General features: G+C 36.9%; 1 long non-coding RNA gene across 2 annotated transcripts in view; it reads left to right on the top strand.

Moving 5' to 3' along the window:
• The window catches only part of LOC125964561 (uncharacterized), a 162552-nt gene that overhangs the window by 35506 nt on the left and 110080 nt on the right, over positions 1-16966 (top strand). The gene's annotated exons all lie outside the window — the stretch shown is intronic.

The raw sequence follows: 16966 nt of genomic DNA, 5'->3' as shown, positions 1-16966 counted from the left end.
TTTAAAAATAAAAGGATTATAATAAACGTGAATCATCTCTCTATCTTTCTTCATTTCCAATCCCATTACCCAGAGACATTCACTTTCAACAACTTAGTTGATTGGGCTGGTATTTTCCTCTCCTCCATATATAAATTTTATATGTATATAACTCTTTATTTATCACATCTAGATATTACCTGTTGACTATGTATTTCTTTTTTTCACATTCACCTCTCTTCCCTTCCCTATCTTCTCCATATCATTATAAAATATTTGCTTAGATCATTGGTCAGCATTTACTATGTAGATACTGTTTATTAATAAGCCAAGTAGTACACTATTGTTATATTTTACTTTTTTTTAGCCTTTTGCTTTTCCTGGACTCAATAATTGCCTTGCTCCCCCTTTGTTTTGTTTGATTTTCAATATATCTTTTTAAATTCTCTGTGAGAACACTCAAATACTAATTACTACAATTTTTTCAAATGTTCAGATAAATCAGTAGTTTGGAGGCCTTACCCTTCTTCACTGTTTTAGTCTTGGTTCCCTTCTAGCCTAAGGCATGGTTGTCCTGGTGGGACTCCATTTTGTAGCTTTCTTGTGTTGGATGCTCTATTTTCTAGGCACCAGTCTGCCTCTTTCTTGTTTTACTGCCACATTTTGCTAGAGCACATCTTACAGTATCTTCCTGAAAATGAATATATGGGATTTTGAGTCCCTGCACTTCTGCAAATTCTCTATTCACTGCTCACACTTGATCATTTGGGTATAAAACTGAGTATTTTTTCCCATAGCATTTTTCTGTGAGCAATACTTCTCTTTTTGATAAGAAAGAATCAATTTTCTCAATTGTTTTTTACTTGTCATCTTATGCAAATTAATTATTAACTCATGGCCATTACTGAAGTGGGTATAACTGGGGTCTGCAATTTTAGGTTAGTATTTTCATATCTGAATATATTTTGCCACCTTTAAAAGGAGCTAAGTAGTTTACAGTGTCAAATTTGTTAAAGATTTTGCATATCATCAAAATAATGTGAAGGATGTTAATTTACAGCCCTTTGGCTATCTTCTTCCAGACCCAGGAAAATTTAGTGAACTATAAGAAGAATTGGACTTATAATTTGGTATCTGTTGCCAGTTGGGAGGATTAGAACTCTGTTTTGGATGTTGTCGTTTCTAGCAAAATTTGCCAGATAAATGATGAGGTGCATAGGTGTTATGACTTTTTTGTGCTTACTGCCAGAACTCCTGGCTTCTCCCATTAATCCAAAGACTTTTTGAAATGAAAATTCCAAGAACATTAACTTTATTTAAATATTAAGATAAAAAATGTTAAATAAAATATAACATGTAGTTTCTATCAAAGTGAGCTTTGATCCTGAAGAAAATTCTGGGTCAAGCTGTATAAACATCTCTATGAAAATAGCAATCCTTAATGCTCTGTTTTATTTTTACATATTACATCACTCCGTGTTCTGATACATCCTTATGCAGCATTGTACTCAATAAATGAGAGGAGGCACTCAATAAATAATAGTATGAGAGATGTGGTAAATGTTTAAATAAGAAAGTTCAGAGTTTTTTTTGCAGTGGAACTCATGTAATGATATAAATTCTACACTAATAGTAAATAAGAAACTTTCAGTATCTAAATACTTCACTCTCTCCTCCTCCTTTTTTTTCTCAACATCTTACTCAGGCACTGAATTATATGTCTTGTCACCATCTCTGCCACTTGGTTGTGAACTTTAGGTCTGTGATTAATTCATCTTTTTATTTACCTCAGGAGCTACCATTTTATTCTGCACACAGAAGGTGTTCAGTCTATGTGTATTAAGTCATTAGTGAATCTTTGGCTGACTGTCTACCAGGTTCAACAATGTGATAGTACCTTTCCAATAAAGGAATAAGAAATGGAAGGTACATGGTAAAAGACAATAAGGTAAATGTTTGGACAATAATGTACAGAGAGCATGGATAAATAATAAGGGTGCATCTTTTAAGAATTCACCTAAAAATTTCACAAGAGTTTAATGCCTTTGAGTTCTTTGGCAGATACTTTTAAATAATACAAGGAGGATATTGATTTTAACCAACAAGGGACTCAATTAGTGCCCTGCTTTTGTTAGGATTAAGACAATACCATTCAAAGAATGTTCCTTCACAAAAGCCTTTTTAAAGAAACATATAGGCTTTTTGAAGCCTATCCAAGCAAATACTTGAGGTTAAGAAGCATTAGAAAGTTGAAAAGGTAACTTTTTCTTCATGAAAAGATGAAAAATGAATGATAGAATCTGAGTAAATGTAAATATGTTAATTTGAGGAGAAAGTTAAAAAACCAGAATGCTAAAGGATGACCTAGGTCTTGGACCCTGATGTCAGGGAATTTAATTCATCTGGGAAACCTACTTGAGCTCTGTTTGCTCTATCATCATCTCATTGTGTTTGCTCTAACAAGAGTACTGGCTCATTATAATTTCTTATAATAACACTGATATGAAGCATCATGAAATTCACCTCTAGAAATAGTGCCTACTCAAATTGACATCTTTTCTTGCTCACCTCTTTCCCTCAATCTCCTTGGCTGCTAAACAAAATGCAGATTCTTTGAGGGCAGGGCTTGCTTACTTTACAGAAGCCTAAAATTATGCCAAGTACATAGGGCATTAAGAAGTAGTCTTGCAACCCTCAGAATGGGAGAAAATATTTGCAAATGAAGCAACTGACAAAGGATTAATCTCCAAAATATATAAACAGTTCATGCAGCTCAATATCAAAAAAAAAACAACCCAATCCAAAAATGGGCAGAAGACCTAAATAGACATTTCTCCAAAGAAAATATACAGATTGCCAACAAACACATGAATGAATGCTCAACATCATTAATCATTAGAGAAATGCAAATCAAAACTACAATGAGATATCATCTCACACCAGTCAGAATGGCCATCATCAAAAATCTAGAAACAATAAATGCTGGAGAGGGTGTGGAGAAAAGGGAACCCTCTTGCACTGTTGGTGGGAATGTATATTGACACAGCCACTATGGAGAACAGTATGGAGGTTCCTCAAAAAACTAAAACTAGAACTACCATACAACCCAGCAATCCCACTACGGGGCATATACCCTGAGAAAACCATAATTCAAAAAGAGTCATGTACCACAATGTTCATTGCAGCTCTGTTTACAATAGCCAGGACATGGAACCAACCTAAGTGTTCATCAACAGATGAATGGATAAAGAAGATGTGGCACATATATACAATGAAATATTACTCAGCCATAAAAAGATATGAAATTGAGTCATTTGTAGTGAGGTGGATGGACCTAGAGTCTGTCATACAGAGTGAAGTAAGTCAGAAAGAGAAAAACAAATACATATGCTAACACATAATATATGGAATCTAAAAAACGACAACAAAAAATGGTCATGAAGAACCTAGGGGCAAGACGGGAATAAAGACGCAGACCTAGAGAATGGACTTGAGGACATGGGGAGGGAGAAGGGTAAGGTAGGACAAAGTGAGAGAGTGGCATGGACATATATACACTACCAAATGTAAAATAGATAGCTAGTGGGAAGCAGCCGCATAGCACAGGGAGATCAGCTCTGTGCTCTGTGACCACCTAGAGGGGTGTGATAGGGAGGGTGGGAGGGAGGGAGACACAAGAGGGAAGAGATATGGGGATATATGTATATGTATAACTGATTCACCTTGTTATAAAGCAGAAACTAACACACCATTGTAAAGCAATTATACTCCAATAAAGGTGTTAAAAAAATTAAAAAAAAAAAGTAGTCTTCAATGTTGATTAAAGTGGGACCTTTTTCTATTCCTATTCTATTTGATTACTTACAAGTTGCTATTATATACATCAGAAATTCAGTGGTTATGAATTTTGTTAGCTTCTGAACTGTTTAGGAGACACTGAATGTTGTCCCTGGATCAATGAGTTCAGTTAAAGGACAGAAGCTATGAGAAAGGGTCCGATCCTGTTAGTTACTGGTTTGTTTTCCCTTCACACAGGAAAGTTTGTATCCTGATATAAACTGTACCCTATTTCCAAGTAGGTGATATGCAAATATATGTGAATGGTTCAGAACAATTTGCCTGCAAGTCTGAATAAGCAGCTCCAGTTTCATGACTCTAGGTTAATAGTGTAATTTTTGTAGAAGGACAAGACTTTACCAAAGCCATAGTCACACTTACTGAGCAACAGGGTCAAGTTTAAAGCTGAATAAAAAATTACCACCTCCCTTTGTCTATTGGTTGCTTATAAACGTTACAAAACTGGAAACAAATATATTTTGTGTACTCTTAAAATTTTAATATGGTTCTTTTCTTCCTGAACTTTTACTAAAAGGGTTAAATGAGAGGCAAGTATGTCTATTTATTAATGATATCATTACTCAAAAATTATTTATTGTAAAAAGCATTTCCTGCTACTCTGTGCAAATTATAAGACAACACCAACTTTGGAAATTAGTTAAGCCTTTCTATCTAATTTCTCTGCTCCAGTAAGCATGTTGTAATGTACCTATTTGGTAGTAAAGTATTGATAGACATAGAAATAACAATTTTTAAAAATTGTATACTGGAATAATCTAAATGAATGAAAAGAGGAGTACTATAGTTCAAATGGTATCTGCCATTTTCAAGTTTTAGAATGTTAAAATATTTTTCTAGGATGATAAAGAAAATTAAAGGTAATTTTCTTTTTAATCATGCTTTCTTTTGATTAAGAAAATAAATGTTGGGTATAAAAATTAGAAAAGCAGAAAATTATGAAGAATAAAGCTAAAAGGCCTACTCATATCCTGTGATAAGAATGTAACTTAAACATTTTTAGAGAGCAATTTGGAAATAACTATTTTAAAAAGCGTATAATCTATATAGCGATCACCTTCTAGGAATTTAAGAAATAACTCTCTCAGCAAGTGAAGAAATATCTGTAAAGACAGCCTTGAAACATTTCTCTTTATAGCAAAGAGCACAAACAAAAATAGCTCATTAATAAGAATGTGGCAAAACAAGTTATGGGTTTACATTATTTTGAACTTGAGTCATTCAGCAGATTCCTATGTTAGGGCTGTCCTATGCTCTTAGATATAGCAGTAAACAAATTTTTTTAGCCAGTGAAGCTTATGTTCTAGGGATAAAGCAAACAACAAATATAATAAATTAGTAAATTATATAGCATGGTAGGAGATGAGCAATGTTATGTAATCAATAAAAAGAATGAAATAGATGAGGGAGATGGAGTCAAGATGGCGGTGTGGGAAGATGCTGAGTTAGCATCTCCCCACAACTAGGGCACCTACCGGCCGCTGGTAGGGGACTGTGATGCCCAAGGAGATGGGAGGAAACCCAAAGTGAATGGTAGGACGTAAGGGGACTGAGGGGGGAGGAGAAGTGGAGGCCATACAAGATCAGTGCCCCTGAGGCCAGGGAGATTAGGAGAGGCAGTGGAAGGGACTCTCTGGGAGGAGCAGGAGAGGAGCAGTGGGCTATCACCAGGCCCACTTGGGCCAGGGAGCCTGCTGATCTCCCAAGCCAGTAACCCCGCCCTCCAAAGCCCTGTCCAGGACACATGGGTCCTGGGGGCATAGGAGGGAGGCAGGGGAGATCAGGAGAGACAGGTGGGAGGGGCCATACAAGAGGAGTGGGAGAGGAGCAGAGGGTGATTGCCTCTCCCACTTGGGCCCAGGGAGCCTGCTGAGCTCCCAGATCGGTCCCCTCCCGCCCGCAGCCACATTGTTCCTGGGGGCATAGGAGGGAGGAGCAGGAAAGGAGAGGAGGGCCTTTGCCCCACCCACTTGAGCCCAGGAAGCCTGCTGGGCTCCCAGGTGAGCTGCCCTGCCCTCTGAGACCAGAGGTGGGGGGCATGCCTGGGCCCCTTCTGTTCCTTGAGCCTAAGCCCCACCCCCAGAGCCCCTAGGGCCTTTTCCAGCCCTGTGGATCCTGAGCATTGGCCCTACCCACCACCCAAAGCTTGCCCTTGCTTAGGCCCTGCCCTTGGCCCTTGCTTAGGCCCTGCCTTGGCCCTGCCCAGCCAAGGCCTTCCCCCCGGCCCTTTTTTTTCCCTCCTCTTTTTTACTATTGTGGTACTGATGTACCTTCCAGTTGTTGATTCATTATATTTTTATTTTTATATTCTTTATAACGTATCTGTTAGTTTTCTGGTCTAATTTTATTTTTTACTTTGTTATTGTTCTTTCTTTCTTTTTTTTTTTTTTTGGCCACCCCATGCAGCTTGCAGGATCTTGGTTCACAGGTCCTGGGTCAAGCCGAAGCTCCTGCGGTGGGAGCTATGAGTCCAAACCACTGGACTAACAGAGAACCTCAGACCCCAGGGAAAATTCATTGGAGTGAGGTCTCACGGAGTTCCTCATCTCAGCACCAAGACCCAGCCCTACCCAATAGCCTACAAACTCCAGTGTTGGAAGCCTCAGTCCAAACAACCAGTAAGACAGGAACACAATCCCACTCATTAAAAAAGAAAAAAAATGAGATGGCAAAAATATATGTCACAGGTGAAGGACCGAGGTAGAAACCTACAAGACCAAATAAATGAAGAGGAAATAGGCAATCTACCTAAAAATGAATTCAGAGTAATGATAGTAAAGATGATCCAGAATCTCGGAAATAGAATGGAGGCATGGATTGAGAAAACACAATAAATGTTTAACAGAGATCTAGAAGAACAAAAGAACAAACAGGGCTTCCCTGGTGGTGCAGTGGTTGGGAGTCCGCCTGCCAATGCAGGGGACGCGGGTTCGTAGCCCTGGTCCGGGAGGATCCCACATGCCGCGGAGCGGCTGTGCCCGTGAGCCATGGCCGCTGAGCCTGCGCGTCCGGAGCCTGTTGCTCTGCAACAGGAGAGCCCGCGATAGTGAGAGGCCCGCGCAACGCGATGAAGAGTGGCCCCCGCTTGCTGCAACTGGAGAAGGCCCTTGCACAGAAACGAAGACCCAACACACCCAAAAATAAATAAATAAAAAATAAAGGAATTCCCTTAAAAAAATTTAAAAAAAAAAGAACAAACAAACAGATGAACAAGACAATAACTGAAATGAGAAATACACTAGAAGGAATCAATAACTGAGGCAGAAGAATGAATAAGTGAGCTGGAAGACAAAATAGTGGAAATAACTGCCGAGGAGCAGAATAAAGAAAAAGAATGAAAAGAATTGAAGACGATCCCAGAGACCTCTGGGACAAAACTAAATTCACCAACATTCGAATTATAGGGGCCTCAGAAGAAAAAGAGAAAAAGAAAGGGTCTGAGAAAATATTTGAAGAGATTATAGTTGAAAACTTCCCTACCATGGGAAAGGAAATAGCCACCCAAGTCCAGAAAGCACAGAGAGTCCCATACAGGATAATCCATAGGAAAAACACACCAAGCCACATATTAATCAAACTAACAAAAATTAATTACAAAGAAAAAATATTAAAAGCAGCAAGGGAAAAACACAAAGTAACATCCAAAGGAATCACCATAAGGTTATCAGCTGATTTTTCAGTGGAAACTCTGCAGGCCAGAAAGGAGTGGCAGGACATACTTAAAGCGATGAAAGGGAAAAACCTACAACCAAGATTACCCAACAAGGATCTAATTCAGATTCGATGGAGAAGTCAAAAGCTTTTCAGACAAGCAAAAGCTGAGAGAATTCAGCACCACCAAACCAGCTTTACAACAAATGCTAAAGAAACTTCTCTAAGCAGGAAACACAAGAGAAGAAAAAGACCCACAAAAACAAACCTAAGACAATTAAGAAAATGGTAATAGGAACATACATATTGATAATAACCTTGAATGTAAATGGGTTAAATGCCCCAACCAAAAGACAGACTGGCCAGATAAAAGAAAACGACCCATATATATGCTGTCTACAAGAGACCCACTTCAGACCTAGGGACACATATAGACTGAAAGTGAAGGGATGGAAAAAGATATTCTATGCAAACGGAAGTCAAAAGAAAGCTGGAGTAGCAATACTCGTATCAGATAAAATACACTTTAAAATGAAGACTGTTACAAGAGATAAGGAGGGACACTACATAATGATCAAAGGATCAATCCAAGAAGGAGATATAACAATTATAAATGTTTATGCACCCAACATAGAGCACCTCAATACATAAGGCAAATTCTAACAACCATGAAAGGAGAACTCGACAGTAACACAATAATAGTAGGGGACTTTAACACCCCACTTACACCAATGGACAGATCATCCAAACAGAAAATAAATAAGGAAACATAAGCTTTAAATGACACAATAGACCAGATAGATCTAATTGATATTTGTAGAAAATAAGTGAACATAAATAGAACAGAGTAGCTGAATACACTTTCTTCTCAAGTGCACATGGAACATTCTCCAGGACATCTTAGGTCACAAATCAAGCCTCAGAAAATTTAAGAAAATTGAAATCGTATCAAGCATCTTTTCTGTCCACAACACTCTGAGACTGGAAATCAGTTACAGGAAAAAAACTGTAAAAATACACAAATACATGGAGGCTAAACAGTGTGCTACTAAATAACCAAGAGCTCACTGAAGAAATCAAAGAAGAAATGAAAAAAATACATAGAAACAAATGACAAGGAAAACATGATGACCCAAAACTATACGGGACGCAGCAAAAGCAGTTCTAAGAGGGAAATTTATAGCAATTCAATCTCACCTCAAGAAACATGAAAAATATCACATAAACGATCTAACCCTACTAGAGAAAGAAAAACAAAGAAAACCCAAAGTCAGTAAAAGGAAAGAAATCATAAAGATCAGAGCAGAAATAAATGAAATAGAAACAAAGAAAACAATAGCAAAGATCAGTAAAACTCTAAGCTGGTTCTTTGAGAAAATAAACAAAATTGATAAACCATTAGCCAGACTCAACAGGAATAAAAGGGAAAGGTCTCATATCAATAAAATTAGAAATGAAAAAGGAGAAATCACAACCTACACTGCAGACATACAAAGGATTTTAAGAGACTACTACAAACAACTATATGGCAATAAAATGGACAACCACGAAGAAATGGACAAATTCTTGGAAAGGTACAGTTTTCCAAGACTGAACCAGGAAAATTCGAAAATATAAACAGACCTATCACAAGTAATGAAATTGAAACTGTAATTAAAAATCTTCCAAGAAACAAAAGTCCAGGACCAGATGGCTTCACAGGCTAATTGTATCAAACATTTAGAGAAGAGCTAACACCAATCCTTCTCAAACTCTTCCAAAAAATTGCAGAGGGAGAAACACTCCCAAATTCATTCTGCAAAGCCACCATCTCCCTGATACCCAAACCGGAAAAAGATATCACAAAAAAGAAAATTATAGACCAATATCACTGATGAACATAGATGCAAAAATCCTGAACAAAATACTAGCAAACAGAATCCAACAGCACATTAAAAGGATCATACACCATGATCAGGTGGGGTTTATCCCAGGGATGCAAGGATTCTTTAATATATGCAAATCAATCAATGTGATACACCACATTAACAAGTTAAGGAATAAAAACCATATGATCATCTCAGTAGATGCAGAAAAAGCTTTTGACAAAATTCAACACCCATTTATGATAAAAACTCTCCAGAAAATGGGCATAGAGGGAACCTACCTCAACATAGTAAAGACCATACATGACAAACTCACAGCAAGCATCATACTCAATGGTGAAAAACTGAAAGCATTTCCACTAAGATCAGGAACAAGACAAGGACGTCCACTCTCACCACTTTTATTCAACACAGTTTTGGAAGTTTTAGCCACAGCAATCAGAGAAGAAAAAGAAATAAAAGGAATACAAGTTGGAAAAGAAGAAGTAAAACTATCACTGTTTGCAGATGACATGATACTATACATAGAAAATCCTAAAGATGCCACCAGAAAACTACTAGAACTAATCAATGAATTTGGTAAGGTTGCAGGATACAAAATTAATGCACAGAACTCTCTGGCATTCCTATACACCAACAATGAAAAAACATAAAGAGAAATTAAGGAAACAGTCCCATTTACCATTGCAACAAAAGGAATAAGATACCTAGGAATAAACCTGCATAAGGAGGCAAAAGACTTGTACTCAGAAAACTATAAAACTCTGATGAAAGAAATCAAAAATAACATAAACAGATGGAGAGGGCTTCCCTGGTGGCGCAGTGGTTGAGAGTCCGCCTTCCAATGCAGGGGACACGGGTTCGTGCCCCAGTCCGGGAAGATCCCACATGCCGCGGAGTGGCTGGGCCTGTGAGCCGTGGCCGCTGAGCCTGTGTGTCCAGAGGCTATGCTCTGCAACGGGAGAGGCCACAACAGTGAGAGGCCTGCGTACCGCAAAAAAAAAAACAAAAAACAAAAAACAAAAAACAGATGGAGAGATATACCATGTTCTTGGATTGGAAGAATCAATATTGTGAAAATGTCTATACTACCCAAAGCAATCTACAGATTCAAAGCAATCCCTATCAAACTACAAATGGCATTCTTCACAGAATTAGAACAAAAAATTATACAATTCAATTCCTATGGAAACACAAAAGACACTGAATAGCCAAAGCAATCTTGAGAAAGAAAAATGGAGTTGGAGGAATCAGGCTCCCTGACTTCAAACTATACCACAAAGCCACTGTAATCAAGATGGTATGGTACTGGCACAAAAACAGAAATATAGATCAATGGTACAGGATAGAATGCCCAGAAATAAACCCACACACATATGGGCACCTAATTTATGACAAAGGAGGCAAGAACATACAATAGAGAAAAGACAGCCTCTTCAGTAAGTGGTGCTGGGAAAACTGGACAGCTACATGTAAAAGAATGAAATTAGAACACTACCTAACACCATACACAAAAATAAACCCCAAATGGATTAAAGACTTAAATGTAAGGTGGAAAAAAAAAAAAATGTAAGGTGAGACACTATAAACCTCTTAGAGGAAAACATACGAAAAACACTCTGGCATAAACCACAGCAAGATCTTTTTTGATCCACCTCCTAGTGTAACGGAAATAAAAACAAAAATAAAATGGAACTTAATTACACTTAAAAGCTTTTTGCACAGCAAAGGAAACCATAAATAGGACGAAAACACAACCCTCAAAATGGGAGAAAATATTTGCAAATGAAACAACAGACAAAGGATTAATCTCCAAAATATACAAACAGCTCATGGAGTGCAATATCAAAAAACTAAACAATCCAGTTAAAAAATGGGCAGCAGACCTAAATAGACATTTCACCAAGGAAGACATATAGATGACCAAGTGGCACATGAAAAGGTGCTCAACATCACTAATTATTGGAGAAATGCAAATCAAAACTGCAATGAGGTATCACCTCACACTCGTCAGAATGGCCATTATCAAAAAATCTAGAAACAATAAATGCTGGAAAGGGTGTGGTGTAAAGGGAACCCACCTGCACTGTTAACGGGAATGTAAATTCATACAACCACTATGGAAAACATTATGGAGGTTCCTTAAAAAACTAAAAATAGTACTACCATATGACTCAGCAATCCCACTACTGGGCATATTAACCCTGAGAAAACCATAATTCAAAAAGAGACATGTACCACAATGTTCATTGCAGCTCTGTTTACAATAGCCAGGACATGGAACCAACCTAAGTGTCCATTGACAGATGAATGGATAAAGAAGATGTGGCACATATATACAATGAAATATTACTCAGCCATAAAAAGAAACGAAATTGAGTTATTTGTAGTGAGGTGGATGGACCTAGAGTCTGTCATACAGAGTGAAGTAAGTCAGAAAGAGAAAAACAAATACCGTATGCTAATGCATATGTATGGATTCTGAAAAAAAAAATGGTACTGATGAACCTATTTGCAGGACAGGAATAAAGATGCAGATGTAGAGAATGGACTTGAGGACACGGGGAGGGGGAAGGGTAAGCCAGGATGAAGTGAGAAAGTGGCATGGACATATATACACTACCAAATGTAAAATAGATGGCTAGTGGGAAGCAGCCACATAGCACAGGGAGATCAGCTCATTGCTTTGTGACCACCTAGAGGGGTGGGATAAGGAGGGTGCGTGGGAGACGCAAGAGGGAGGAGATATGGGGATGTATGTATACGTATAGTTGATTCACTTTGTTATACAGCAGAAACTAACACACCATTGTAAAGCAATTATACTCCAATAAATATGTTAAAAAATAAATACTAGTATAGTTTTAAATTTGATAGAAAGTGAGGATCAAGGAGTGCATGCAGCCCCTACTCAGTAATAAGGAGGATTATTCCATGGCAATCTTGGTAATATTATGAAACATAAATGGAAATTATGGAGTGTTTGAAGTACGGTTAGCGTAGCCTAATAGTATAGGGCAGCTGTGCTTCATTGCTAAAGACAAATACCCCCTGGGAATAAGTGCTATTCTGCTTCACAAATGTTCAATCAGTCGATTTTAGAATATGGGAAATCAGCCACATTGAGTCTTAGCACATTGAGTCTTAGCCCATAGCTGGAATTAAGTGACACAAAACTATTCAAGCCATTTTACGAGCGTGACTTCATTCAGGTAGTTCAGCTTGTGTGTTTCATGAATACCACCGTGGGGCTGTTAGTTTGCAAAAGGATTTCAGTTTTACAGTTAACACAAAAATTTAAATGCCATATTCAGAGGACATTTATAAGAGTGTTCTTTGCTGTCTCCGTCATTTCCCACCCATCATCGAAACTTGACAGGTAGCCTTATGATGAATACTTTAAAGGACTGGTAAGGTTATCTTTCACTAGGAAATGCCATCAATGGAATGAATCAGATTTTGAATAAAAGCCAGAGCTTTAATTATGGATGATATTAGGAATACTATTCATATCCTGGGTATGGCAAAATATCTTGGTTGACACATTAATGAATAAATTAAGTTTATTACAGGTTTACTGGAAAAGATTCTGATTTCTTTTTGAGGTTTCACTTTACCTGATCTCAGTAATGATACTAATAGTAATGATAATGAGAGCTAACTTAAAGTAAGCATGTACTATACGAGAAGCTGCTAAATGTTTTATATGATTATTTATTTGACAAAAACACACGATGTTAGGAGGTAGATAGTGTTGATATTTTCATTTTATATGTGAGGAAATGGATACTCTGTGTATGAGTTTTCTGTCGCTTCATAACATATCACCACAAGTTTAGTAGCTTACAACAACACCCATTTATTAGCTCACAGTCTGTAAAACAGAAGTCCAGGCATGGCATGACTTGGTTCTCTGCTCAGGATCTCACAATGCTAAAGCCAAGGTGTTGGCTGGACTGCTTTTCTCATCCAGAGCCTCAGGGGAAGAATCTCATTCAGACTATTGGCAGAATCCAGTTCCTTGAGAATGTAGAACTAACTGAGCTCCCAGTTTCCTTGCTGGCTGTCAGCTGGGGTCACTCTCAGCTCCCGGAGGCTGCCCACACTCCTTGCCATTGTGGCTTCTCCATCTTTAAAGCAGGCAATGGGAATGTCTCATGTCAAATCTCAGACTTCTTTCTCTCTGACTCCAAGACCCACATTTCAAAGGCTCAGGTGGTCACGTCAGGTCTATCCCTTCTTAAAGTTTACTAACTTTCTTAAAGCTAGCTATGCTGTGTGACATAATCTAATCATGCCAGTGATCCTCCTGTCATGTTCACAGTTCACACCCACACTCAAGGGGAAGGGCGTTATACAAGGGTTGAGTCATCGCAATAGTAGGTGCCTACTACACCCTGATAGCATAAATAACTTTCCTAGGTAACCAGCTAAAAACTGGTGGCACCAGGATTTGAACTCATGGCTGACCAACTCTAGAGCTTTGCCCATTTTTCCATATTGGCCCTGATTTTTTAATTTAAAGCTACAGATTAGTGGGGAATGTCTGACCATTATATTGCTATTGAATGGTACTCCTTGGAGTTCTGGAGTGAGTGGTCCTGACCAGACAGTATTATCTCTTGCCTCATTCTAAACCCTTATCTATTTCATAATTTTTAAATTTGATCACCATGATACATGCATTTAGTTTAAAAAGTAAGAGGGCACCATAAAGTTTATTTTTATTTTTTTCTTTTAAAACAAATCTAACTTACAGAAAAGCTGCAAAATTTAGAAATCCCATATACCTGTCACCAAGGTTCCCTAATTGCTAACGTTTTACTACATATATCTTATCAGTCTGTCTCTATACATGCATATTATTTATTAAGAGCTTTATTGAGATATCATTCTCATGCCATAAAGTTCACCTGTTGAAAGTCTACAATTCGATAAATTTTAGTCTATATACGGAGTGGTGTAATTTTAGAATACTTCTGTCATCCCCCAAAGAAACCTTATATCCATTATATAAGGATGTAAGGTTTCTTTCCCACTTAGCCCCAACCAACCATTAATGATCTTTCTGTCTCTACAGAGTTGCTGATTCTGGCCGTTTCATATAGATGGAATGTGCTGCTGCTGACTTATTTATCATGGCATTCGTTTAGGGGAAAAACTAAACCAAAAGTGGTCCAAGTCCCAGTTTAACAAAGAATGTAATTTTAAAATCTTTTACAAAGATTTGTTTCTAAATCCTTCGATACATAATTCCTAGGACTTCGGGGTTTCTAGAATTGACGTATTAAGAATTTACCTATTTCTCTGACTTCAATAAATTTTTAAATATCTTCAAAGTTTTAATGTCTTTATATATATATTATTATGATTCAATAGGCTTTAGTGTTCTTAGATGTAATTTGAATTGATGACAGTTTTCTTTCTTATTTTCTCTTTATATACCATGTAACAATTCTTTAAATATATAATCAAAATACAAGCTCAAAAAAAAAAAATGCGGTCTTTAGTGACTGGCTTCTTTCATTTAGCATGTTTTTGAGGTTCATCCATGTTGTAGTACCTACCCATACTTAATTCCTTTTTATGGCCAAATAATATTCTATTTTTACATTTTGTTTATCCATTCCTTAGTTGATGGACAGTTGGGTTGTTTCTACTTTTGGTTATTATGAATAATGCTGCTATGAACATTTGTATACAAGTTTTGTATAGACATATGTTTTCATTTGAGGGGGGTAGATACCTAGAAGTAGAATTTCTGGGTCATATGGTAACTCTATGTTTAACTTTTTGAGGAGCTGACAATCTGTTTTCCAAAGCAGCTATACTATTTTACATTTCCACCAAGCAATGTGTGAGGGTTCCAATTTCTCCACATCCTGGTCAACACTTGGTATTGTCTATCTCTTTAATTATAATTTTCCTAGAGTGTGTGCAGTGGTATTTCATTGTGATTTGATTTGCACTTCCCTAATGACTAATGATGTTCAGCGTCTTTTCATGTTCTTATTGACAATTTGTATACCTTTGTAGAATTGTCTATTCAAGTACTTTGCCCATTTTTAATTCAAGTTGTCTTTGAGCTGTAAGTTCTTAATACATCCAAGAGTTCTTTATGTACCAATAGTGTCTTTGAAGCATAACATTTTAAAGTTTTGATGAAGTCCAATTTATCTGTATTTTTTTCTTGGTGCCTTGTGCTTTAGGTGTCATATCTAGGAAAACATTACCTAACTCAAGGTCATAAAGATTTACACCTTCAAGGAGTGTTACAGTTTAGTTCTTACATTTAGGTCTTTGATCTATTTTGAGTTAATTTTCATCATGTAACATAGAAGTCCAACTTCATTCTTTTGCATGTGGATATTTAATTGTCCCAGCACTATATGTTGAAAAAGATTGTTTTTTACCCAATTAATTGCTTGGTATTCTGTTGAAAATCAATTGTCCATAAATGTTAGGATTTATAACTGGACTCTAAATTCTATTCTTTTGATCTATATGTCTCTCTTTATGTCATTACCACACATTCTTGATTACTGTAGTTTTGTAGTAAGTTTTCAAATTGGGAAGTGTGAATCCTCCAACTTTATTTTTCTTTTTCAAGATTGTGCTGTCTATCTGAATCCCTTGTATTTCCACATGAATTTTAAGATCAGCTTGTCAATTTCTACAAAAAATGCTGCCAGCTGGGATTTTGAAAGGACTTGCATTGAACCCACAGATCAATTTGGAGAGTTTTGACATTTTAACATTCAGTCTTTCAACTCATGAACATGGATGTCTTTCCATTTATTTAGGTGCTCTTTGATTCTTTTCAGCAATGTTTTGTAGTTTTCAATGTATGTCTTACATTTCGTTATCTTTACTCCTAAGTATTTTATTCTTTTTTGATACTATTATAAATGAAATTGTTTTCTTAACTTCATTTTCAGATTGTTCATTGCTAGTGTATAGAAATGCAACTGATTTTTGTACATTAACCTTGTATACTGTAATATCGCTGAATTCATGTATTAGCTCTAATGGGTTTTGGTGAATTTCTTAGGATTTTTTACATAAAAGATTATTTCATATGCAAATAGAGCCTAATTTACCTAATTTACCTGGCTAGAAACTTCCAGTAATGCTTTTATATTAAACTTTTTTTTTCTTCTAGTCCAAGATTCAATCCAGGATTATGTGCTGTATTTACCTATAACAATTCATTTGTTCACCTCCAATCTCTTTGTTTTCCTCAATGTTTTCTTTTCTTTTGTTGCCTTGATATTTTATCAGATCCAGGTAATTACTTTAGGTAGGAAATCCACAGAAATTGTTCTGTGTTCTCAGTGAGGCACATCACGTTGCTTTGCCCCATGGGCAAAATGGTGTTAACTTTGAACATTTGGGTAGAATGATATCCACCCAATTTCTTCACTGTAAAGTTAATAAATAAGTGTATACATCCTGTCTTTCAACAAACTTTCATCCACTTGGCTTAACATCCATTAATGATTCATTCCCAAATCAATCATTGCTATGATAGTTGCTAAATGGTGCTCAGTGCAGATCTTGAGACTTCTTAGCCTCCATAATCACATGAGCCAATTCCTTATGGTAAACATATATAT

The sequence above is a fragment of the Orcinus orca genome, chromosome 5 (genome assembly GCF_937001465.1).
Source record: "Orcinus orca chromosome 5, mOrcOrc1.1, whole genome shotgun sequence".
In the NCBI taxonomy this organism is placed as follows: Eukaryota; Metazoa; Chordata; class Mammalia; order Artiodactyla; family Delphinidae; genus Orcinus; species Orcinus orca.
This window is presented reverse-complemented; position numbering and strand designations above follow the sequence as displayed.